This window comes from Canis lupus, chromosome 21 (genome assembly GCF_003254725.2).
Source record: "Canis lupus dingo isolate Sandy chromosome 21, ASM325472v2, whole genome shotgun sequence".
In the NCBI taxonomy this organism is placed as follows: Eukaryota; Metazoa; Chordata; class Mammalia; order Carnivora; family Canidae; genus Canis; species Canis lupus.
This window is the reverse complement of record NC_064263.1, coordinates 38,637,780-38,664,040: the sequence shown is the minus strand read 5'-3', so window position 1 is coordinate 38,664,040 and position 26,261 is coordinate 38,637,780. Positions and strand designations below refer to the sequence as shown.

Sequence of the window (26,261 nt, the reverse complement as noted above, 5' to 3'; positions counted from 1 at the left end):
TGGCATTTTTGGCAGGGTTGTTTTGAGGATTAAAGCATAACAATGTGTATTGAGATTCATCAGTTTCAGGCACTTTCTATGTGTCCATTCATTCAAACCTCTCAACGACCCTTGCAGTAGATGCTGGTGACACCTCCGGTTTTGACATGTAGCAACTGAGAAGATAGGAGGCTCCTAAGTTAGGGAGTTGGCTCTGAAGTTAGTAAGTCATGGAGCTGGTTGATGGAGCCAAAATCTAAGCCCAGGCCGTCTGATGCCAGAGCCAAAGAACCCAGTATAGTGCCTGGAGCAAACGCTAGAAAAATAAATGACAGTTCTTATCGTCATTTTTACCAGCTTCAGGCCAATCCCAGCACAAATCATTATTACCATCATCAGACCTTGGGTCTGATTCCAGGTCCATATTAAAGGATATGGAGACACCCTGAGGGGCCTTGGCAAGGCAGAGCCAGAGCTACCTGGTGCCCCCAGAGTGTCTCCTCTCAGCCACTGAGGGGACAGAAAAAGCCAAAGGAGTGAGGCAGAGACCAGGACAGCAGGAAGAGGACACAGAGCAGATGACCAGAAATCTGGCTTCCAGTCCCTGACCACACTTTCCTGCCATGGCACCCCGAGCAGTGTCAGCTGCCCTCAGGAGGATGGCAGGGCTCTCTGGGCTGGCTCTAGGCCCAGATAGGAGGAGTGAAACTTGGGGCTGAGAAGTCCAGGATGCTCATGCTGAATTAGGACTTCGACTGAGCAGGGGTCATGGACCCCATCTTCCTGAGTTTTCTTCGTGGAGGTCACCCATCTTGACCAGATGGTCCAGCTCCTTCATCCTTCCGTGTCCATGCCAAAAGGTCAAATGTGGAGATCTTCCTATACGGGGTCAGAGAGCCGGAACTCTGGCCCTGCCCACCAAGGATCTGTGGCATACCCCAGCCCAGTGACAGCCCCTTCTGGCCTCAGTTTTTCCCATCTAAAAAATGAGAGTGTCAATAAAACACATTTTAATAGCTCTAACATCTTGAAAATTTCACATCCCAAACCTGACTTCATCCACAACCGTACACTAATATCCTTGGGGCAGAGTGATTTCATTTAGGTCAAATGATTTCCCTGCACATAAACAGGAGTGAAACAAAGGCCCCCTTTCTGCAAGTTGTTAGCTCTCTCACACACAGGCAGGCACGCATGCACACACACACACACACACACACACACACACACACATACCCTCCTAATGCTTATATAGCCCACCCCCCATCCCAGTCGTGCACAAAGGCACACACACAGCTCACAGAGGCACAAACACCTGGACTCTCTAAGCTGCTCCTTCCCCCACCCCACTCCTGCTTGCTCCCTGCCCCCCAACCCTTTCCAACTCCCCTGCTGAGAAGCTGAGCGCCCTGGTGGCTCTGTGAGCTACCTAACCTGATGGGCTGGTGCCACCCAATGGTCAGGCTCAGAAATGCAGCCTTGGTTCCAAGAGTCAAAAGGGATTGGAAAGGGTCCAGGTCACTGGGTCCATCCCTCTCCTAACAAGGCTGTATCCAGAGCTGCCATAGACAGAGAAAGCTTCCATGGTCTTTAAAACCCTTCAAATAAGGCATTCCTTACATGACATCCCTAGTTCTTTCCCAAAGATCAGGAGATTGCCATTGACACTCTGGGCAGCCTTGCCCTAGATCCTAAAACTTTTGGGTACAAGCTGCATTCAGCACCATTCTAGAAGCTTTATATGTGACATCTGTTTAATGCTCACAACAGCTAACAGCTAGCTTTTCAGGGAATATATTACCATCTTCATTTTAAAGACCTGTAACCAAGAAGGAAGGGTGCTCAGGTAGGACTCTGGCTCTAATTCAGTAGCCACTTGGCCATCCTGGACCTCAGTTTTGTCATTATTATATGATCGGTTCCAATCACTCATTCAATCATTTATTTCTTCAATGAGCATTGCCTGAGCACTTATTATAGACCAGGACCTGTGTTTAGTAGGGCTGATAGCAAGTACGTAATGTGTGATCTTTGCCCTCAGGAGATCCCAGACTTCTAGAATGGATGACAGCTTATGCGCTCCTAGGTCCTTGACTCTATAACCTTAGTGGCTCTATAACCTTAGGCCTTGCCTAAGGAGAAGCCAAGGGGAGGAATGCAAACAAGCTGTAGTGCAGAGGGACCAGGTAGCCAGCCCACAGAGCAGGAGGGAGGTCAGTGTCCTATCCAAGAGTTCTGCAATCCATGTCCTGCTGGTCCGGGGACTGGTGAATCTGAAAGTGCCTCAAACCTGTACAGGGCCCAGATCCATTTGAGAAGGGAGGGAAAGAACTGTGGTCATCTCTGGCTTCAGAGAAGGCACCAGAGGCTTCTGGGGGTATACAGAGAGGTCAGAGCCAGAAGAGGGGAAGCACATTAGAAACTGGGAGATGAACAGATAGAACAAAGCTTTAGCGATACCTGTGCTTACTACACCTGTGTCCTCCCAGGTTCACACTGTCCTATACTCTAATCCCTCACGGTTTACCAGTTCTTAACCTTCACTCTTTCTCTTACTAAATAATAGACAAAGTAAGAGAATAAAAGAATCCTAGAATGCCAAGCACTGGAAGACATCAAGTCCAAACTTTGTGAATGAGGAAAATAGGACCAGAAAGTGTAGAACTTGTCCCAGGTCACGCAGCCAATGAATAGTATGGTTGGGCCTAGCATTCAGATGTGAAGACGTTCCAGTATGAAGAGTTTTTCCTACTTTTTCCTCCTTCTTTTCCATTTATATGCAGTTAGGCAGTAATGAGAGTCTACTTCAATTCTGAAATACATTTTTATCCCTTCCTCTCTCTTAACTTCCTCTATAAGCCCCTTGAAGATAGAAATCTCTTTGTCCAAAACCTTAATACTTAGCACAAAGATTGGATAGATGAATGGATGGATGAATGGAGAGAAGGAAGGAAGGAAGGAAGGAAGGAAAGAAAGAAAGAAAGAAAGAAAGAAAGAAAGAAAGAAAGAAAGAAAGAAAGAAAGAAAGGAGAAAAGAAAGAGAAAAGAAAGAAAAAAGATAAAAGAAAGAAAAAAGAAAAGAAAGAAAAAAGAAAAGAAAAGAAAAGAAAAGAAAAAAGAAAAGAAAAGAAAAGAAAAAAGAGAAAGGCATAGAAGCACGGGCAAGTGAAGTCCTTTACATGGAATTTCTGTACCCAACTCTTACCTGATCTCCCTGTCTCCATTTCCCCCACAATCCAGCCTATCCTCTATGATGATGGTAAAAATCCTTTTACAAATAAAACAGAGTATTTCTATTTCCTGTAATAAAAGCACTTGAAGACTTTCCTATCATCTAATGAGTAAGTCAAGGCCAGTTATCTACAATACAGTCTAAATGAGTCTCGCAGCTACCACACCAGGGTCATGTGTTATTAACCATATAAACACATATATATTACACACCCTAAGCTCTAAAAACGCTTAACTTATTGTTCTATGAAGGAAGGATAGATGGCCTCATTTCCAGAACTTTCTTGTGCCATTCCCATATTCTCAGATTCCTTTCCTGCCAGGAACAGAAGCTGTTAAAATCCTAACCAACCTTCAAAACCCAATTCAAATGCCACCTCCGTGAAGTCTTCCCGAATTCCCTTGATGAAACTGCTATCCTCAGAGCATGCAGTCCTTCAGGCTTTGGTAAGCATAGCACACTTCATTCTGCCCCTCTGAAAATGACCTTTCAAGACCTTTATGCTGGACATCATAGTTGGTGGTTTTTATGTCCATTGCTCCCAACAGACTCTTGGCCACGGATCTGAGGATATGACACAAAGTAAGTGCTTATTTGGCATTTGTTGAATGGACCTTCTTCTTACTACACCATATGCTCCAATTGTCCCTGAGGGTGCAGTTATATTTTATTCTAAAACCACTTAAGCTACTTCCTATGCCATTAGAAGCAGGAGTCCTAGAGGAGCAGAACACAGTGTCTCCAAAGAGCCACAGCTCTAGGGCAGGGACAGGGTAGGGCTGTAGAGCTGGAAGTATTATGTAAGCCAAGGCAGATCGCTTAGGGAGGAGAGGCGTCCAGGGAAAAGAACTGAATTCCATTGGCGGAAGACCTGGGGAGTCCAATTTTGTCTCAACGTGGGATCTTATTCACGATTAGAGCCGGACAGCTACGGATCAGGCTGCCTCAGGGACTCGTGAGCCCTCTGGTCCTGCGAGTACATATGTAGTGGCTATAGATGACCACTGAGGACAAGTACGAGGATACAGGATGTTGCATAGGGGACCACAGCAACAGGAGTGAGGTCAGACCACGTGACTTGTAAAGCCACCGTCAGCACTGAGATTCTGGGATCCCATGACACCTTCCAAGAGTGGTGCAGCAAAATTACCAAAAGCTACAGTCGTCTTCTATTGCCTTTTCCCACCCTTAATTTCAGAGCTCACTCTGACCCTCCAAGAACTCTGTCACCACAGAGTTGCTAGGGGTAGGAGATGCTCCTCTTGATGCCCCTCTAATATTCCCATAGCCCACCCTGGGTGTCTCCTGAGTCTTGGTGGACAGTTATCATATTCACTGACCTCTCAAGAGGCCCTGGTGGGATCGGGGCCCAGGTACCCACAGCAGTGACCCGCTCACTAATTCAGCTTTCCTTGGCTTCTCTCCTTTCTTTGTTCATTCCCCCTGCTCTCTCACTGCTTCCTGGAATCACTTTCTAAATAATCTACTTGTACCCAAATCTTTGTCTCAGGGTCTGTATTGGGGGGATCCAACTCGTTCTTCATGGTCAGGGGCCAAACCACAGATTTTGTGGTTACTCAGCACTGAATAGAAAAGCCAGTTTGGTGAACTTGGGAGAGGTAATAAACCTCTCTGAACCTACTTCAACAGGTAACAAGAAAAAAGTTGCTGAGGCCTACTTCTCAGACTTCATAACGTTGTGTGTGACAGCTCTCTACAGTTACATTCGCGGAGTCCTTACTATGTGCTAAGATAAACACCACATATATAATCTCTAATCACTAAACCTTATACCAAACAGAAAGTCCAAAGAAGATTGTAGTGGGCTGATGGTGCCCACCACTGCTCACTCCCTGCCAAAAGATATGCCCATAAAAATAAAACGAAAAAACAAACAAACAATGAAAAAAAAAAAAAGAGAGAGAGAGAGATGCCCATGTCCTGACCCCTGGAACCTGTGATCTTATCTTGAAAAAGGGTCTTAAAAATGGTAATGAAGTTAATGATCTTGAGATGAGAACATCCTGGATTACCCAGGTGGACCCCAATTCAATGAAGAATGTCCTTGAAAGAGATAGACTAGAAGACACAGAGGGGAAGGCGTGAAGGCAGAGGCCGAGATGGGAACGATGCGTCCACAAGCCAAAGGATGCTTGGAGTCACCATAAGCTGGAAGAGACAAGGAAGGATTCTCCCTTAGAGCCTTTAGAGGGTGTTCAACCTCTTGACCCCTTGCTTTTGGATTTCTGGCTTCTAGAACCATGAGGGAATATATTTCAGCTGTTTTAACACACCAAGTTTGTTATCATCTCATACGGTGTCCCTGAGAAAATAACATAGTAGTATTACTGTCCTTGTTTTGCAGGTAAGAATACCAAGGCTTACAGAAAAGTGACCTACCCAGAGTCATCCAGCCAGAATATGGCAGAGCTGGGATTTGAACCCAGGTCTATTTGACTGCATAGTGGCCCCTCTTAACCACCACATGACGGGAATTAAGCTGTGCCGTGTGCCTAGCACTGTGCCAGGTGCGTTACAGATGCTCGGAGAGTGTTCATTTCCCCCCTCTACACTTTTCCTTCCTGTTACCCAGACCACCCACTGACCTTTACGAGGTAGTCAAGAGTTAATCAGATAACCCTGTTCCTGCTAATCCATGAGCTGTCCTGGAGTGGGTTCCACTGGGATAGAATTACACATGCCGAGAAGGTCCTTAAGAATTGACTTGTCTGGGAAGCATTTCAGCTCCATGGCAGCTGGTGGAAAAGATAGATTGGGGCCTGTGCCTTGAGTTAATGTCAGTCTGAATTGAAGATGTGCCAGCATCATCAGGATAGATTCTTTAATTAACCTGCTAATCCTGTCAGGGATTGGGTTCACTCTCTTCCTCCAGAAATGTGTTAGGTGTCTCTTCTTTCACCACTTTGTCATTTGCTCTATTTTAGATTCAAGGTGTCCTTTTCGCTGTGCTGTAAAAGGCGCTCTGTTCCTCCAAGTCAACAGCTGTTGGGAAAGTGGCCCCTCAAAGCAGCATCTTATTACTTACCCACCACAGCTCCTCTCACGCTGTCTGCAAGATGCGACTCTTCAGCAATTTTGATGCAATGAATACATTTGAGCAACTATTTTGTGCTCGGCCCCGATCCATGTGCTGCAGAAGACCAATGAGTAACACTCAAGTCCCGCCTTCAGGCACCTGCCTGCAGAGAGAGAGAACGGAAAGCAGACAACTGTAGTGTTTGCCAGTCTTTTTACTTCATCGTAGGCATAAAAAGGTGGTAATAATTTTAAGAGGAAAAGTAAGAGAAATTCATAGGCTGCTAGTGGTCAGAGGCAACCGGCCCAGGGATTCCAATTTCCCAGGCCCCACCAAATCACCCTACAGGATTAGGGAACTAGTATCCCTCACCCACTAGTAATCCACTCCCCCTGTACCCTTTGGGAAGGCATGCTGGTAGAAAATCATAGCTTTCATCTGGACTCATTTGTGTTCCACCAGTTGAAAGTGGATTCTGCAGTTAAAATTCAGCATGGTCATGGGGATCCCTGGGTGGCTCAGCGGTTTAGTGCCTGCTTTCAGCCCGGGGCATGATCCTGGAGTCCCAGGATCAAGTCCCACATTGGGCTCCCTGCATGGAGCCTGCTTCTCCCTCTCTCTCTGCGTGTGTCTCTGCCCCTCTCTGTGTTTCTCATGAATAAATCTTTAAAAAAAAAAATCAACATGGTCCATTCTTCCCCAACTTGTCGAATATGTGATATCAGTGATGAACTTCTCCTTAACTACAACCTTTTCTGCACCCTCTACCCCCACAATTTTTTTTTCTTTACAGCTTCAGACCCAGCTATCTCTAAGCTGCTAGACTGGGCTCACAGGAAACAGAACAAATGGGCCAGGACAAGTTATCAACAGGAAAACTCAAAGACAATAATGTTTGGTTGAACAGCTTGTTTTGCTTTTTGTTTTACTTGCAGACATGGGGGTGGCTTTACAGTTTGTTTTCTGGTATTTGCATTTAGAAAGATGATCTTTCAAAAATCTATAAAAGGGGCCCCAAAGCCAAGCATTCTACAACCTGAACAGTTTTTTGAAATTCAACGAAACAAAGTAAGAACTAATAAAATTGTCCCCCATTAAAAATACAAAGAAAGATGCTCTGGAGACTATAACATTCCTGTGTATGATGAAGAACTGATTTTTCCTCTCAAAGGTTGTATTTAGTTGTACTCGGTATTGCCCTGTCATTTTGGTTTTTTTTTTTTTTTAATGTTTTAAAACTTAAATTCTCTGTCATTTTTATCTACAGAGTGGGGGGCGGGGGGACAGGAAGCTAATGAGACAAAGCAGAGTCACGTGTGATGTGTTGGGAAGAGCACGCCAGAACTTCAGTGGTTTCCTGCCAGCGACGTACACTTGAATCTAATCATGAGAAAACATCAGGCCAACCGAGAGTGAGGGACACTCTACAAAACAGATGGCTTACACTCTTAAAAATATGTCAATACCCTCAGCCTCAGAAATCATTCCAAATAAAAGGACATTAAAGTTTCAAGATCCTGAATTGGATCTTCATCCAGAAAAAAAAAAATGCTATAAATGACATTGTTGCCATCATTGGTAAAATTTGAATAATGTCTATAGGTTAATATCAATATTAAATTTCTTGATTTGGGTAATTATATTGCAATTACATAAGGAAATACCCATGTTGTTAGGAAAAACACTCTGAAATAAGGGAGGAATATAGACATGTAGTAAGGAGGTAGGTAAATAGGTGGATAATGGGTTATGGCAAAAAATGTGGCAATTGTCAACAATTGGTAACCCGGGTGTATGGTATATGGGAGTTCTTTCACTATTATTGAAACTTTTCTATAAAAGTTATATATCCGTTATATTGGATTAAAGCACACCCAATGACTTCATTATAACTTGATTACCTCTGTAAAGACTACCTCCAAATAAGGTAACATTCCGAGGAATTAAGCATTAGGATTTCAACATATATGTATCTTGGGGGGCACACAATTCAACCCCTAACACCCACGTGTGAATGTGAAGTCCCAGACTCCATTATTTCCCACAGTCCTTGTAGCATTAACATTTTACATTTCTAGAAGTTCAAGAGACCCCCAACGTCCAATCAATGCTTATTGGCCGGCCAGACCTCTACTCCGACCCATTCCAAAGGTACTGAATTTCACATGCCCAATCCTGCAATGAGAAAACAAATCAAACTTTGGAGAAAACAAATTAGCAGCCCATCTCTACATCTTTTGAATTTTCAAAGTAGTACGATGGTGATGTTTAAGAAGACCATCCGGGCTTGATATCCACCACAGGTTTTTTAGTATACTTCCTGTGGCTGCTGGTTGAAAGATTAGCAAATCCTTTCGATCATTCTTTGCACGCAAACTTACCGAGTGCCTACTATGGGTCAGGCATTGTGCTAGTTCTGAGGCAAAGGCGAACAAGACCAACATTCCAGGAGAGCTTGCATTCTAGTGAGAGTAAAGAGGGCCATGCTTAATTGCCAACTAAACCCTTCTGTTTGGATGGAAGAGCTAATTACTTCCACATGAGGCTATTCCACTCACAAGGTGTGCCCTGGGGGGAGCTTGAAATGGGAAATGGCTGTGAATCTACCCCTCCCTCAGCGAGCTCAGTTCCCACTGACTTCTAATAACGGAGCTTCTTAACTTTCTTGAGTGTGACGGTGGGTGATTCTCAAGGATAATGTTGACTGAGGTTTGCCTTACACTGTGGAACTAAACACACACACACACACACACACACACACACACACACACACTTCCGAAGCTGCAAACCAACTGATGTACCTAGTTTATGGGACTGTGATCAATCACCAACTTTGGTGGTTAAGGGTGAGAATGAGAGAAAGTGGACAATTTATAAGAAAGAGATAGCAAACTAATAAACTCTCTATTCCTCAATCTCACAAACTAGTGTTTTCTTGTTTGTCTGTTTCTTTGTTTAAGCAAGCAAAGACCCGTGCTTAGGGTAGGAGCTCCAGATATCGTGCCAAAGGACTTGACGTCTCCAAGTATAAATTACAGGGTGTACGAAATGGAAGCCTAACTGCAAAGCCAGAAAGTTCGGACAGAAATAAAGCCCGGACTTTTCTCGCAAAGGCATAGGGGTTCTGTCCCAATTCTGAATCCATCACAGGCCCTTGATTAAAATCTGTTGGTTAAAAAAAAAAAAATCACCTTTCATTATGATGCATTTGCTCATTTTTCTTCCGTATTGAGAGTGACAATTTCCATTTGCGACGATCAGCCACAACATAGATGCAAATGCGCTAAGTAAAATTAGGTGTATCAGAGCGACTGTCTTATAAAAGACCATTTTACATCCTAACCCAGCAAGCGGAGAATTAGTCCTGCTCTCTGTACTATATGCAAATGCTCAGATTATAGCTAATTATATTGTTGCAAAGCAGAGCCAAGAAACTGCTACAATACTCCTAGTCTCCTTGGGGAACACGCCATGAAAAGAACTTTTTTTTCCTCCTTTGTAAATTACACTATGATATAATTGGGTCTCACTGTTCATGTAACACCCCGCTCCGGGATAGCGCAGGAAAAACGAACAATGTCTTACTAAGTCCCTGTTAAGATCATTAAATGTAGATCACAACACACTAGCAGGCGCCCAAATCTTAATGTGTCACAGTAACAAAACCGGGAAAAGAAAAAGTGACAAGTTGCGTCATATTATTTTTCTCCTACAATGGAGTTTAAGGTAATAAAGTGTTAATGAATTCGGCCCTGCGTAGTTGGCATTGTGAGAGAACTTCTTTTTATTTTTTACTACATTGTAGGAAAAATTGTCATATTCTGTTAGGCAGCTGTTTAGAGAAAAGCTTTGACAGTGTATAATTGACTCTATTTTTACTGCATTTTCATACGGCATTGTTAGGTTTATATACTGTACTGAGTTCTGCTTTTCAGTTTTACACACTAAGAAATTTTCCCCTTAGACAATTTTTTTTTTTTTTTTTTTTCTGGGGAAGAAAGAGAGCCCGGCTAGCCAGTCAAAAGTGGCACGTCCCCAGCTTCTCCCATTGGCCACCTCCAAGAGAGTCCTTGAATTATTGTCAGCGTGCTTTCCAGGAGAGGGGACCTCTAAGATCGTAGGCCCCCAGCCTCCAGCTGGAGGAACATAGAGGTACATTTCTAAAATGACACACGCACAGCGCACCACAGTGGCAACTATAGTTCTTGGTTGGATGTTTTCTCCGGGAAATACGCATCGGGGAGGTGCGGGGCATTTTTCCTCTATGTACAGATGTATTTTTGCCCAAAGCCTCTTTCTGGGAGGGGGGGGAGTTTAGAAAGCCAGCCCCCCGACTCCTCTCCCTCCCAGGCTCTCCCTCCCAGGCTGAGTGGGTGCCGCAGACACACCTGGCGGCTGCTCTAGTCCCAAGATCGTGTGCATTTTCAAGTTTAGTTTTATTTCGGTTTCGATTCAAGTCATAGATTGGAAGATATTCCACATTTGTCTCTTTTTTTTTCCTCCTATCTCCAATGGTAGCAATGTCACATTGCCTGCCGGGTGAGAAGAGCAGCGACAGGAGAGACCTTGACAGCCAGGACAGCAGGGGCCCACACATCAGTGGCTCCAAACTTCTCGTGCTGCCATCGGCATGTGTCCTGTTGGAACATCGGGCCGAGTGAAGACTCTGACCTTTTTTTGTTTTTGTTTTAAGATTTTATTTATTTATTCATGAGAGACACAGAGAGAGAGAGAGAGAGAGAGGCAGAGATGCAGGCAGAGGGATAAGCAGGCTCCATGCAGGGAGCCCGACGTGGGACTCGATCCCGGGTCTCCAGGATCACGCCCTGGGCTGAAGGCGGCACTAAGCCATTGAGCCACCCGGGCTGCCCGACTCTGACCTTTTGGAGTCAGAAAGGCCTATGTTTTCATCTTGGTCCCATCATATTCCGACTGTGTGACCCCAGGCCAGTTAATCTCTTAAAGCCCTTTCAGAGGGTACCGACCACTGAACTACTCGCTAGGGTGTTCTGAAGATTAAATGAGATAACGCACTTATAAAGCACTTAGCAACATGCCCGACACATAGTGAGCTTTCAATAAGGCATTGCTCTGGCTGTTATGATCCATGACGGACAAGGACCCAGCGCGTTAATTTTTTTTTTTTTTATAAAAGGGAGGCATTAATACTCTGATCTTGACAAACTGTAAATTGATTCTCTGACTCTTCCACCCCCACCCCCGTTTGTGCACCTTCCCCTTGTCTATTCATATTTTTCTGTGAACTTGTGGCTGCTGCCAAATGAGTAGAGCAAAATGGGAACTCAATTTAATTGAAAACACATATGTCAATGTCACAATGTGAGAAAGGTGCCATCGTTTGGGCCATCACTGGCCATCACGCACACACACACACACTGCGTGTGTCTGAATCATTCTGTGGGTCTCCTGGGGGGAAAAGAAACACCACTATTTCTCAGTGTAGGGGTGATCACATGCGGAGATAAAATGAATGCCTTTCTAACGGTCATAATAACAGCTACAACTTACATAGTGCTGTTACGTGCTCTTTATACAAATTAATAGATTTACCACCCACTGCAATCCCAATATCTATTTTACAGATAAAGAAATTGAGGCGCAGAGAGGTTAAGTGGTTTGCACATAAATACACAGAAAGTAAGGGATTGGGCTGGGATTCACACCCCCAAAAAAATGTGGCTTCGAGAACCATGCTTTTACCATTCTTTTATGATCTAACAGCTGCCCCTTATTGGACATTTCTTCTACCAGGAAGTCTGTGTTTATGGTAATCACATTTGCCCATCCTTACTCAACATCATAGAATTAGTAAGGAACAGAACCCAGATCCCAATGTAGGCCAAGCCGACTCCAAAGTCATGCCGTTAGGCCCTGGAATATACAAGCTCCCAAGTGAATGAGTGGCGACTTTTGAAGAAACTCCAGGCGACCCAACTCAAGTGCCGCCTCCCTCAGACACATTTCCATCCACACCTGCTTTTACTCAGCTCGCCTCGTTGGGAACCCACGCCACCCTTAGCACCTGCATCTCAAGAGTCTGAGTTCCATAATTGTGCCACATGAGTTACTTGAAGTTTCCTGAAGAAAAATTTAAGTCAGTTGAAAGCCAGGCTCCTATCTTTTTTTTTAAGATTTTATTTATTTATTTATTCATGAGAGACACACACAGAGAGAGAGGGAGAGGTAGAGACACAGGCAGAGGGAGAAGCAGGCCCCATGCAGGGAGCCCAATGCGGGACTCGATCCCGGGACTCCAGGATCATACCCCGAGCCAATGGCAGGTGCTAAACCTCTGAGCCACCCAAGGATCCCCCAGGCTCCTATATTTCCCCTCTTAAAGCCCCAGAGCATCCGGCACAGAATGGACACTGTCTCATGTTGGTGAAGACTTGACATGAAATCTAAAAAAATGGGGACAGCAAAGAAAAAGACCTGGGCAATCCTGGTGCCTGAAATTCTCACCCTTTGTCCATGCTCCAGTTATCCCTTTAGTAAGACAGAAACTAGTTGCTTGGTATCAACAGCAAACGCACAGAGCGGCAGAGACAATGCCATTCTCAAAATGACTTCTGATGATGAAGCAAGAGCAGAATCAGAAGGCAGCTCTCATGCAAATTTCCTGGCAATTATACTACAGAATCCATCAAACCAGTGCATTATTATGTGACTTTAACTTCTGAGTTTGGTAATAGTCATGTCTAATTCTCTTATAACAGCCATGGCTACTGCTTTTACCTTGGTACTGGTTCTCATGAGCCACTGAGTGGTCTCCCCATCTTAGTCTATGACCTCTCGCTTCTATCTTATGCGTGGCAAAAATAACCTTTGTGCTCACCAAATTCCTTTCCTTTTCCTTTGGGGCACATAGATGGATAACATTCCCAGCCCTCTGCAGTTAGTTAGGACCATACGACTGGGTTCTTTTTTTTTTTTTAAGATTTTATTTATTTATTCATGAGAGACACAGAGAGAGAGGCAGAGACATAGGCAGAGGGAGAAGCAGGCTCCCTGAGGGGAACCCGATGTGGGACTTGATCCCAGGACCCCAGGATCATGACCTGAGCTGAAGGCAGATGCTCAACCACTGAGCCATCCAGGTGTCCCTATGACTGGGTTCTGACCAATGAAATGCAGACCGACATCCTGCATGCAAATTCCCATGTGGCCCATAAAAATCCTCCACTTGTGATCTTTTACTATCCTCCCATAGGAGGTTCACAGTGACCATGTACTGATGCTGAAAATAGGATCACAAAATGGGAGACCCCAGGTTCCTGAGTCACCATTTGGCAAAGAGCTGCCTACCCACACTGAACTGTGAAGAAAGAAAAAGTAGAATTTTTATCGGATTATGTCACTGATTTTGGAGGGTCGTGTGTTACAGCAGTTGGTGGTCACTCACTCACTCTCTCCATTATGGCAGATGAGTCAGCCTCTAGAGGAACTCCAATAGTATCGCTTCCAGAAGTTGTCAGGAATTTTCAATCCCACACAGGAGCGTCTTCTACCCAGAGACCATGTCTTGGTCAGCTCTGAATCCCCAGTGCTTATTACAGGGACTGACCCAGAGGAAACCACTTCATCCAGTAAGTATTTGAGAATACCCACTGTGTACCTGACATTCTCACAGGCATGGGGAGACTGGGTGAACCAGACAAATTTCCTGATCTCCCAGAGCATATGTTCTAGTTCTAGGAGGAGACACAGACCATAGCATATGAACAAAAAATACCTTAATATTAATTCAGATACTAATATTTTGAAGGAAATGAAATGAAGCCAGATATAGAGATTGAGTTAGAATGGAGGACTTTAGTCCATAAGATGATCTGAAAGAGGCTTCTCCAAGGACATGATGTTTAAACTAAGACTTAGGGACGCCTGGGTTGGCAGCGGGACGCCTGCCTTGGGCTTGGGGGTGGTCCTGGAGTTCCGGGGTCGGTCCCCACATCGGGCTCCCTGCATGGAGCCTTCTTCTCCCTCTGCCTGTGACTCTACCTCTCTCTCTCTGTGTGTCTCTCATGAAAAATTAATAAAATCTTTAAAAAAAATAAACTAAGAATTAAATTTGTATATCTATACAATCATTTAACAAATAGTTCTTGAGCATTTAATAGGTTAGTAGCTACGCTAGGAACTAAAAATTGGTAGATGTTTGCTGAGTGTACTGCTGAATAAATTTAGCATGAAATCCAATTCTTTAACTTGACATTCATGATCTGGCTTCAAGTCACCTTCAACAAAGAAAGAAGATCAAGGCAGTGAAAGGGGAGAAAAAGACAAGGATAAAAGGTCAGAGTCAGAGACAGGACACAGAGGGGGAGGGGACACAGACTGGGGGTGGTTTGACCCTGTGCCATTCCATTCTCTTTGATCTTCTGCCCCTGCAGCCAGATGACAGGTGCCATCTAAAATTGTGAGGCAGCTCTTGTCTCATCTGACTCAGTGAGGGCACCTAGGATCCCACTCCTAACAACCCCTTGGTACTAGACCAGCCCCCTCAGCAAATGGTTCCTCAGGCCCACCCAGCCCTTGGTGTCCAGATGGGTCCCCTTTTCCTGACCTCCTTCAGAGAGCTCAGTCCCTACACCCTTCAGGTCTCTTCCAAGAACTGGCTGCTTCTGAATCCATCTTGAAGCATTCCTAGCAAGCCTTTGTCCACGGTCACTAAATAGCAGGGGAAAGTCCCAGCAACATTTGTTGAGGAAGTGAAATTCAACATTACCCTAGAGAAATTCTCAACCCCTCCCCACCCCCACCCCCGCCCGACAATGTCCAGGCTACAGAGAAAGGAGTAGTGCCTACCATCATGATGTTCATGCCAAAGTTTCCTCTATGCCCTGGAGGGTCCCACTGGCAGCTATGGGCTATGACTCCTAGAGGTATGACTTCTAAACATCCTGATGACACACAATCCATTCCACAAGCAATAGAAATATCCTGAAAATGCTATTGTGTGAGAGTCCAAACCACATGCTCTAACCTTTAGTCTGAGAGTGAAATATTCCTCTCGGACCATGGATTGCTACTGATCTGTCCTCCTCTCTCACCCTTCCCCGCCTGAGACCTTGTGTTTCCACCATAGTAAACTGTTCCCAGAAGCACCCTCTCCCGTCTCCCTGTACTCTTAAAAAAAATTGTATTTATTTATTCATGAGAGACACAGAGAGAGAGAGAGACAGAGACACAGGCAGGGGGAGAAGCAGACTCCATGCAGGGAGCCAGATCTCCAGAGCGTATGTTCTAGGAAGAGACACAGACCACAGCACATGGACAAAAAATACCCTACTATTAATTCAGATAATAATATTTTGAAGGAGATATCTACTCTTCCCAATCCAGGTTCTCTCTCTGCTGGACTCTCTGAAGAATTAGGTTTCTGTAATTACAGGCTGCCTTGGCTCCAGCTGGGGCCATTGTCTTCTATCAGCATTCCAGTCACTAAGAAGGCCAAGGGTTTTAGTTTCTTTCTAGGTCTTGGTATCAAACTTAAATGGGAGCTTGAAAACTTGGGCCGGCCCCCACCCCAACCCCCCAGTGACATAGCGCTGCTCCTTGAGACCTCAGCTCCTTGAAAGAAGTTGCTGGGTTTTATTTCTGTAGCTCTGCCCACACCCAGTTGCACGCAGGTGCATGTGGGAGGCTGGCAGGGAAATATTTGCCGAGTGCAGGGCCTGTACGTGCCACTCGAAACTCTGTGAGTGCAAGAACCCTGTCTGTCTCCCAGTGAATCTCCAAAGCTCTTAGCTCATAGAATGGATGAATGAATGGTGGGTTGGCTATAGCAGTGTTCCAAGAGTTTCATACATGTGGTTTCATTTAGCCCTTGTGGAAAACCCATGAGTCAGGTATGACTTCCCTAAATCAAATGGGGGAAAAACTGGACTTCAGAGTGATCGCTCTTTAACACTAAATCAAGCAACTAAAAAATGATGGACCCAGAGCCAAATTTAGGTCTGCTCGACTCCAAAAATCCATGCTTCACAGGTTTGCCCAAATTAATCGAGCTGCACTGAACGCTGCAGGCCTGATGATGACTGGTCATCTCAGCTGGATTCGAGACCTCCAGTGGCTTCAGGGACTGTTCTTCACAGAGGCCCTACTGGACTGTGAGACATCTCAGGGACACAACTGGGGCATCACAAGTCTTTCCTGAAGGGTGCTTTCATCTTTGGGTGGCTGCCAAACTCTTATCACACCCCACAAGGGAGGAAAGGGTCAAGAATTGGAAGCCATCTTTGAAGAGAGAACTCAACAGGCTGGATTTGGAAAACAGGATAGGGAGGGGGGCTTGGAACAACAGAGTTGAAGCTATAGGGTCTGGAGAAGACACCATCTAGAGGCCACAACACCTGACTTCGCAGACCTGCGGAGTAGTCCCATAGAAGGAGGTTTGGGCGTGTTTGGTACTGACCCAAGAGACCAATGAAGAACAAAAGATGTAAGTGAAGGCTCAGTATTAATAAAGAGCTCCTAATAGTTAGCACTGAGGAGGGGGAGAGGGAAAGAGGGAAGGAGGAAGAGGAGGGAGGGACAGGAAGGAAGGGGAGAAAGGAAGGAGGAGGGGGAGGGAGAGAAGCAAGGAAGCAAGCAAGTGGAGGGGAGGAGAGGAGAGGAGAGAAGAGGAGAGGAGAAGAGAGGAGAGGAGACAAGAGCTATCGTGGGTGGGTCTCTATTCCCTGTGCCCTATCAAGCCCGACTAGAACAATGTCCTGTAAGCCTAACGGGTGCTCAACGTGGAGTAGCTATTGTTGCAGTCATCACAATTCATATTTACTGAGGGAATCTGAGCATAGGGGTGCAGTTGGATCAGCTGATCGCTAACATTCCTTGAAGCCCCAGGAGCCCCTGGGTCTCACTCAGAGAGCCCCCGAGGACGACGCTTCCCTTCTTTGTAGCAACCTTGTCATCCCGCCGCCACTGCCCTTCACCGCTGTCTCTTCAATCTTTCCACCTCACCAGTTCAAAATACTTTCCTAACACACGACAATAAAGTGCAAACAGCAAAAATCAAGCCCCAAGTTTCTGTCAAACCACCTAATCACAAAACCGCCGGAGTCAAATCCAGAAAGTCTGCTGATTAAAATTCCTCGTTACAGCAATAAACACCTGACCCCGAGCCTCAGCAGGTGGCTGGGAGTGACATCAGCCCTCCTGACTCTGGACCTAAGTGATCTTCCAGAAACACCTCCCGAAACCATGGGGTTTCCTGGGCCTCCATCGTGGCTGTTCCAACACCACCAGAGACTGGCTGGGCAGGCCTGGGCTATTTTTTTTCTTTTTTCTTTCCTTTCTTTCTTTCTTTCTTTCTTTCTTTCTTTCTTTCTTTCTTTCTTTCTTTCTTTCTTTCTTTCTTTCTTCTTTTTTTTTTTTTTTTTGATAAAAGCGCAGCCAGGTTGAAGCCCAAGGAGCAACCTGTGACAGCAGTGTGCAAACCCTTTGGAGAGGAATGAAAGTAAGGAGTGGTCCCTACCCAGAGTCCGAGGACACCAGAGATGTCCCAGCAGAACACCTCCATGAAGACCCGATCCCTCCTCCCCACCTTGTCCTTCCGAAGTCACTGGTTGTGCGGCCAACAGGCCCACATTCCCTTACAGTACAGGGTACTTACTCAGAAAACACTAACACCTACTGCGTGTGGGCGCACCTATGCACATACCCACGTGCCACAAACGTACCTAGATGGCCGCATAGGGTTACCAGGCCACACAGAGACACACAGACACACGCCTTCCACAAACATTGGCACATATATGAATATGCACAAATACACATGCAAACATAGCAGTGTGATACGCGCACATATATAGGCGTACAGACGCATGCGTATTACATTCGAGTCTTGTTGCGGGTGACAAAAGTCCAACTCACACTGGCTTTAGTTAAAAGAGGAATCTATTGCTTAAAGAATCACGGAGTAGAACCTCAAAGCTGGGTGCAGAGCAAGGATGTGGCTGGGCCTCAAGAAGAGCTAAACCCAGGACCACGGACTTCATCAAGCTCATCACCCACTGCGGTCTCTGTTCTTCTGGACTCTATCTCCCTCTGTGCCAATTTCTCACGAAAAGCATGTGTGGAGCCAAATGTGGGAAATAAGACTTTTACCCACTTATGGGAAGCAGGTAGCACATGCCCTGACCCCTGGCCATGGATACAGTAGATGGAAATTGCTACAAGTGTTTTCTGGTTCTATGACCAAAAGTCCAAGGGATGTGACGATTGCCTCCCATGCCCATTTGGTTTAGTTAGCATATGATAGGGTAGGCTGCATCCTAACCCCTGAGATGGCCAAAGTTGACTCCCAGAAGGATTTGCTCTTACTTGTGCCATATATTCGTGGACTGACTATGGCTTTCTCTCCACGGTATCTCCTTTCTGGGACTCGGGATGATAAAATAGCCTTTATCTGAATGTCACATGGCTGAGGGAAGGAGGGAAAGAGATGGCAAGTCATGCAAAGGTTCTCAGAACTTCTGTCCTACTGTGGTATGTGTCACCCAGGCTCTCATTCCATTGGCCAAAGGAGGTCATTCTTCCATTCCTGACACCAGTGTGGGGAGGAGACAGTGAAAGTTTTGAGCAGCGATGCAACCTACCGCACCATCTCCTGACCACCTGTGTGACCGGGTGAGTAGAACTGACTCATCCCTTGACACACTGAATTGAGCCAGGAGGCAGGACCGGATCGCGCTCCAGTGGTGGCTCCAGCAGTAACGCTCTGAATCAGTTGTCCCAAGTGGGTATGGCTGGGCAGAAAAGACCATTGTGTTACAGAGATAGCTGGGATGAACCACGAGCAGACGTGTGCCCAGCCCAACAGAACCACATGGTGTACCCAAGGGCACACACCGACTGACTCCCACGCACAGACACGGGCACACATATGCAGACATGTGAAGACTCGTGACCCTGTGGCGGTACCTGTGTGTGCGCACACAAGTACATGCACCATGCTCATGTTGGGGTCCGGCCTGCCCTCATTTGCATGCCCCCCTCAGGCCCACAGGCACACTGGCTCAGCAGGGAGAGGCTGCTTCTGTAGGACGGATCAAAGGCATCTGCTCGGGCTGCATATTTAAGGAGTCCCTGCTGCTCGCTGGTAGCTCTCAAGCTGAGCCCCCTGCCTAGCCAAAGCCCCACTCTGGGAAATGCCTCCCCCCACCAACCCCACCCCAGGGGAAAGGCCTGGAATCTAATCACTTACTTCCTCAAGCCATTTAGGAAGGACCCAGAAACAAGTCCTGGGCAGCATGGAAGAGCCCCTGGGTCCCCAGCTCCAGAGGCCAGGGCTAGGGTTGGGGCTAGGGGGCGGAGTAGAGGGGCCCTCCTGGGACAGCCAGGCTCAGTCCCAGGGAAGGAAGGACTGGCACTGCCCCTTCACCCAGGGCTCGTATTTCCTCTTGAGGATCACTCTTGCTGCCCAGACTTGATGTCAGGTTTCAGTCTTTGTGAAAAAGTCCCAGACAGGGAGCTGAACCCCAGGTCACAGTCCTGGCTTTGCCACAAACTCATTTGGACCAGTCACTTTGCCCTTGGCCCTCAGTTTCCTAGAGAAGTAGAAATTTAGAGCTACTAGAAACCATCCAATCTAGGAATGGCAAACACCTGGCACACCTGCTGTCGCCCAACCCCCTCTACGCCAAGGGAGGCGTCCCTGGCCTGCCACAGCACCACAGTAGCCAAGGCCAAATGCAGCCTCGGAATACTTTTGCACAAAATACTCTTTGTTGAGTTACTAATTCATCAAAGTAGACTCACAAGAGGAAATCTATCACCAGCCCTGATCTAACCCTAGGACTTCTCTAAATTGATGAAGAAAATGAGAGGAAAAACACTTCTCCTAATCTCCCTGAAGAGAACAGGAGGTCGAAACAGGGGAAGCCACAGCCCTGGCCTCCCCTTCCCCACCCCTGTTTTTATCCAAAAAAACACAAGCTGGTTTCATCTTGTTTGCAACTTCGGATCAATTGGCAAGAGTTGAACAAAACGCCGTGTTGAGAAGACTCCTCACGATCGTGCCCGGGCTCAGTAGGAAAGGGTATCATGATCAATCACCAACATCTGCCACCAGCACAGGTGTGCGGAGCCGGCCCCAGGCCTCATTCTAGCCGTGTTTACACTGAGGGTGAATGATGCACTTTGCCACACATGCAGGATGATAATCCCCACCCGCCTGTGAAAGGAATCCGTGGGACACCTAGGTGGCTCAGTCGGTTAAGCGTTGGACTCTTGATTTCAGCTCAGATCATGATCCCAGGGTTGTAGGCTCGAGCCCCCACGTGGAGCTCTGCGCTGGGTGTGGAGCCTGCAAAGACTCTCTCTTTCCCTCTGCCCCTCTCTCTCTCTCCGAATATATGCACTTGTGCGACCTCTCTCTCCTTCTCTAAAACAAAAAGAAAAAAGAAAAGGCCACTGCTCTGTAATAAGTAATGCAAAACAAACAAACAAAAAAAAGTAATGCAAAACAAACAGAGTTTTGCATTTGGGTGGGGAATGGGTAATGTAGGTGATGGAAAAAAAAGCCAAGGAGGAGATGAAGTCTTGGGTCAGCAGGCAGCCAGCATTCTCTTATTGCCCTGGGGATCCTGCAAAGATCTGTTTCTATTGCTGATTCAGTTTGCCCATGAGAAAAAAAAAATGGACATAGTATCCATACTGTCGGGTTCCTTTATGCAATAATAATACTGAAACCTTCACACAATAATAATAATAACAATAATAATAATTTATTGAGCATCTCCTATGCATCAGGTACTATGCTTGGGTCCTTACCCAAAGTGTGTTCAATTCTCTCAACATCGCTGCAAGCTAGGGTGTGTACTCACACTTTACAGATAAAGAAATGGACACTTAGAGAGTCGATGTGACTTGCCCAGTATCATTCAGGTAGCAGAATGGTAGGATCTGAGCCTATATCTGGACACCAAAGCCTTTCTTCTTCGTATTAGATATATTTTGAATCAAAATAAAAGAAAACATGAGCTCTATGAGTAAGAATTCCACATAGCTTTGAGATGGGAGCATAACAAATGGGAGAGTGGTACCCACATCCTGATAGCATTTTTCCCATCCCTCCCTTCTCAAATTGTGTGTCTACTTTTTTCTCAAATTTAAGGCTCATGCATGGGTACCACTCAAATTTCTAGGTTTTGGTAAACATGCTATGAAAATTTTATTTAAACTGCTAAATGCTGTTTATTAAGACTTTCATTCTCTCTTTTTTTTTTTTTTTACCACAAAAGCATTAAGCCGCCAATGAAAAAAATACAAATAAACATACAGGAAAAAAATAAGAAATACTCCCAATTTCCTAAATGCCCTCCCCCCAAAATAGACATTGTTAATACTTCAGGATATAGGCAGAGATATATTCCAAGACCCCTGGTAGATGCTGAAAACCACAGATAGTACCAGACCCTATACAATGACATTTCTCCTATATATATATATACATACATACTTATGCCAAAGTTTGATTTATAAATTATGCACAGAGATTCATAACAATAAGTAATAATAAAATAGAAAAATTATAACAACGTACTGTAACAAGTTGTATGAATGTGGTCACTCTTTCAAAATCGCTTATTCTGTACTCACCCTTCTTCTTGCGATGACATGGGATGATAGAGGCCTGCGTGATTGAGGTGAAGTGAGGTGAATGACGTAGACATTGTGATGTAGTGTTAGGTGACTATGATGTTCTGACTGTATGTCAGAAGGAGGATCCTCTGCTTCCAGACCAAGATTGACCACAGGTAACTGAAACTGTGGAAAGCAAGATCACAGATAAGGGGGGGTTGGCTGTATAACCTTGCAGAATTTTTCCGTATATACTTTGTTTACATGGTGTATTTATACCGCAATACGATCTATTTTTATTATCTACCTTTTCCTTCATGATCCCTCATTTTGTCACCTACTGCATTATTTATTTTTTTGAGAAATAGAGAAGTGAGCAGTGGGGGGTAGGGGGAGAGAATGTCAAGCAGTCTCCCTGCTGAGTGCAGAGCCTGCTGCAGGGCTCAGTCTCAGCATCCTGACATCATGACCTGAGCTGAAATCAAAAGTCGGATGCTTAACCCACTGAGCACCCCCAATCTACGACATCACTTTAACTGACTGGTGAACAGTGCAGTATGTGGACATTTTACTTAACCAATAACTATTATTGGACATTTAGGTTCTTTTCAATTAAATGTTATCATCGTAAAAAATATTATAACTAAATCTTTGCACATCTTCATGGTAGGTAATTCCTAGAATTTGAGGGTCAAATATATGAATACTTTGAGGATATTGTTACATAATCCAAATTGCCCTCGAGAAAAATTTCTATCAATGTACCAATTCTACAGCTTCTCCAGATCTTGGCCAATACTGGACATTTTAGTTTGAAATTTGACTGCTTCTTAACACTTGTGAACATGAAGACAGAGGGATGCACTTTGGAGGGGATCCCATGGGGCACCCCATGGGACACAGGCGTTGACTTTGAAAATGGACATGTTGATTTATTTAAGTGGACATGTGTTAGCATCACTTGAAAAGAAGGCACCAATATACCAGATCATGTGAGGACACTTCACCATGCAAGAGTACTGCATAGACCCAGATATTACATACTGTGGAGTGCTGCCTCCCAAGCCAGAGAGCAAGGAAGGGGACCTAAACCATGTCTGTCTCTGCAACCTACCAAAGCCTCATGTGGAGCCCTTGCACACAGGTGATATCTCCGAATCTACTGTCTTCATTTCTGTCAGGTATGAGATCATTGTTGGTTGAAGCATCCAGCCTGAGGTTCCCCTAGAAAAACTAGGAAGGAGATGAGTTGGCTTCAGGAAGCAAGCATAGAGTTTGCATTTAGGAGTTATGAGTTCACATCCTGGGTTCCCTGTTTATTTTGGGCAAATTCCTCAATGTCTCTAAATCTATTCTGGGGAAAAAAAAGGGGGACATGACTACGACTCCACAAGGCTAGGTTAATTAATTAATAAGGTAATACAAGCGAGGAAGCCTTGCAAATGGCAAACATTGTACTCATGTTTCTTGGACTCTCATCAAACTCTGAGGGTTGCTTTATAGATGTCCCTCACTAGGGCAAAAATGCAAATTCAGAAATAATTGCTTCAAACTTTTATCCTCCTTCTAAAGATCCCAATAGGGCAGCACCGATGGCTCAGTGGTTTAGCGCCACCTTCAGCCCAGGACGTGATCCTGGAGTCCCAGGATTGAGTCTCCCGTCTGGCTCCCTGCATGGGGCTTGCTTCTCCCTCTGCCTGTGTCTCTCTCTGTCTCTCTCTGTCTCTCTCTCTCTGTCTCTCATGAGTAAATAAAATCTTAAAAAAAAAATAAAGATCCCAATAAATCAGGGTTAAGGTGTAGGCAAACTAAGTTGAAATCCTAGCTTTACCACTCTTTAGCTCTGTGATTTTGGGAAAGTAACCTAAATATTCTGAATCTCAAGTCTCCTTGACTATAACATGAGGATCATAACAGTGCCAACTTCACAATGGAAATCATGTACCTTGTGTGAGGCCCAAAGGAGATAATATATACATAAGTGACCCAGGCTGGATGTACAGCAGGAACTCAAGAAATACCTCGTTTTCTCCAACGACAATAAGTAGGACCTTCCTACCAATCAACCTCAGCCCCCTGTCATTTTTCTTGTGTTACATATCACCCCAAACTTTCTGGCTTAAAATAGCAGCCATGCATTTAGCTCAAAGCTCTATGGGTCAGCACTTGGACTGGGATCTGCTGGCTAATTCTTCTAGGCCTCTGCTGGGCTCATCCATGTGGCTGTAGTCAGCGAGCAGTGAATGGCCTCACTCACATGTCTGGCAATTGGCTGTGCATCAGCAGGGGTAAAGAATATCACGGGGCCATGGGTCTCATCTTCCAGCAGGCTATTCGGGGCTCATGCACATGATGGCAAGTGTATGTTTCCAGAAGTAGCAAGAGGGAACGTCACTGTGCATAAGATTACTTATGCCTCTGTGGCCAAAGCCAATGGTCAATCCCGGGCTCAAAGTGTGGAGAAATAGGCCTTGTTTCTGTTAGGAGGAGCTCCAATGTCCTGTTGCATGGGGGTGTACATACTGGGGTGGGAAGAATCCATGACCATTTTTGCTATTTACCCCAGAGACAAGTGCTTCTTCCGTGGCTGTCTATACCCTATGACCCAGCTGCTCACACAGAAAGTCAATCTCCTCCATGAATGTCAGGAAAGTCTTCCATAACTTTGCCAGCATTCCCACAAATCAGTGCCACGATGGTGCCATGATCTCCAGCCTAGAAGCCTGCAAGCAGGAGACAGAGACAAAAGAACAAATGCTTAAATTATCTGATGAATGTCAGATACATTAAACTAATTTATGTAATAATGTAAGCACAGTGATGGGAAGGTAATATGAGAGACATAAATTATACATTATTATTGTCAGTTCTAGCACTTATCTTAGTAGCGTGTCAAAATACATCCTGATACGTTAGCATTTATAGAAATGAACAAGTGCTTGTGCTCAGGGATCTGGCAGTGAGAAGCTGGGTGTCATTTGCATGTATGCACCCACCCAGCCATCATTGTCTTTCCCTGGAATGATAAGGTAATGAGACGAGGGTGCCCAGGGTTCTTAACTTCCCTAGAGAGAGCCTGGGGCTCAGATCCCCCCCGGCATGTGTTCCGGGGTATGGTTGGAGTGGGAGGCATGAGAGGGCACGGCCTTGGGTCAGACTGACAACTTACCAGCTCTTTGATCCAAGTCATTTCACCTCCCCAAACCAGTGTTCACATCTGTGAAATGGGAATGATAAACCTACCCTCAAAAGATGGCCATAAGGATAAAATGATATCACCTTGTTTTTCTTCTCACTGAGGTACCTTCTGGTGCAATAAGAGATGTAGCTGAAGCAATCTTAGACATCGGGAGTCTGGAGGAAAACCATCCTGCCCATGGGAAGCACAGTCAATGACTGCCTGACCATGGTTTTGTCTATTTTCCTTCTCTCCACAAGATACTATCTGATGTCCCCCGTTTCCTGTTGTGTTATGGCCAAACTATAATTCACATGCGCTGAGTACAACACCAGAGTGTAACACTGATAGCAACCTCCTAGGGCTGGCAAGTTCTTCAGAGAAATGTGGGTTAGCCTTGGACACAACCAGGGCCTGGGCTCTGAGGCTGATGAGACTCAGGGTCTGAGAGACTCAGAAGTGTCCAGACACTAAAGGAACCTGTAAGTAGGACAACTCCTACTGGGACACACGGCCCCGGGGAGGGGAATCCAGTATAGAGGGTCAGGGGGGTGGGCAACCATCCTCAGGAGGGATGACCTAAGGATGATAGCCCATCCCAAGGGAGTCCAGGGTGGGTCCCAGCTAAGCCAAAGCCAAGCTCTGAGTGTAGACAACCCCAGGGGAGGGGAACTGAAAGGAGGGGCAGATAGACGCTTAGCAGAGAGCCCAGGCAGAGCACCATGTACAGGCCCCAGAAGCTTATCACGTCTAGCAAGTAGAGGTAAACCAAAGCCGTTTCAGTCGTGCCTGCCCAGTGTACCCTCTGGTTGGATGCACAAGCAGGCTGAATCGACACAAGGACCCTGAGCCCAGACATGAGAAGTTGGAGATGCAGAATCCAGAGGTGGGGGAGCAGCGATGGCCCTGGGGCTGGAATTTGGGGATTGATCTCTTTTCCCTTCTCCTTTCTTAAGAGCCCCCTGGCCGGGGTCTAGTGTTCTTCCCATGGTTCACACCCAGGCAAGTCCAGGTTCCCATCTCCGCTTCTCTATTCTGAACGGCAGCCAAAAGGCCTGGCCACTTAGTCCATTTCCCTTGTGGATCGGCCGCCTCCCCAGGGCGGGGACTAGAGTAGGGCCGGCGGGGGGCCCGGAGCACGACCTATAAGGAGGTGCTCCCTCTCTGGTGTGTGCAGGTGGAGGCCCTTCGGTGTTGCACCCTGCTTTCTTCCCTTGCCTCCCCCAAGTCCT

The 26,261-nt window shown here is 45.8% G+C and overlaps 1 long non-coding RNA gene across 1 annotated transcript in view; it reads right to left on the bottom strand.

Annotated features, from left to right (window-relative positions):
* LOC112667966 (uncharacterized) overlaps positions 1-24,581 on the bottom strand; it is a 33,211-nt gene extending 8,630 nt beyond the window's left edge. The window contains exons 1-4 of the long non-coding RNA XR_003141353.3: positions 24,413-24,581; positions 22,966-23,084; positions 21,870-22,037; positions 6,258-6,411 (exon numbers count right to left, since the gene is read on the bottom strand). This is a non-coding gene — a long non-coding RNA (uncharacterized LOC112667966). The remainder of the gene's footprint in view (positions 1-6,257; positions 6,412-21,869; positions 22,038-22,965; positions 23,085-24,412) is intronic.
* Between the last annotated feature and the right edge of the window lie 1,680 nt (positions 24,582-26,261).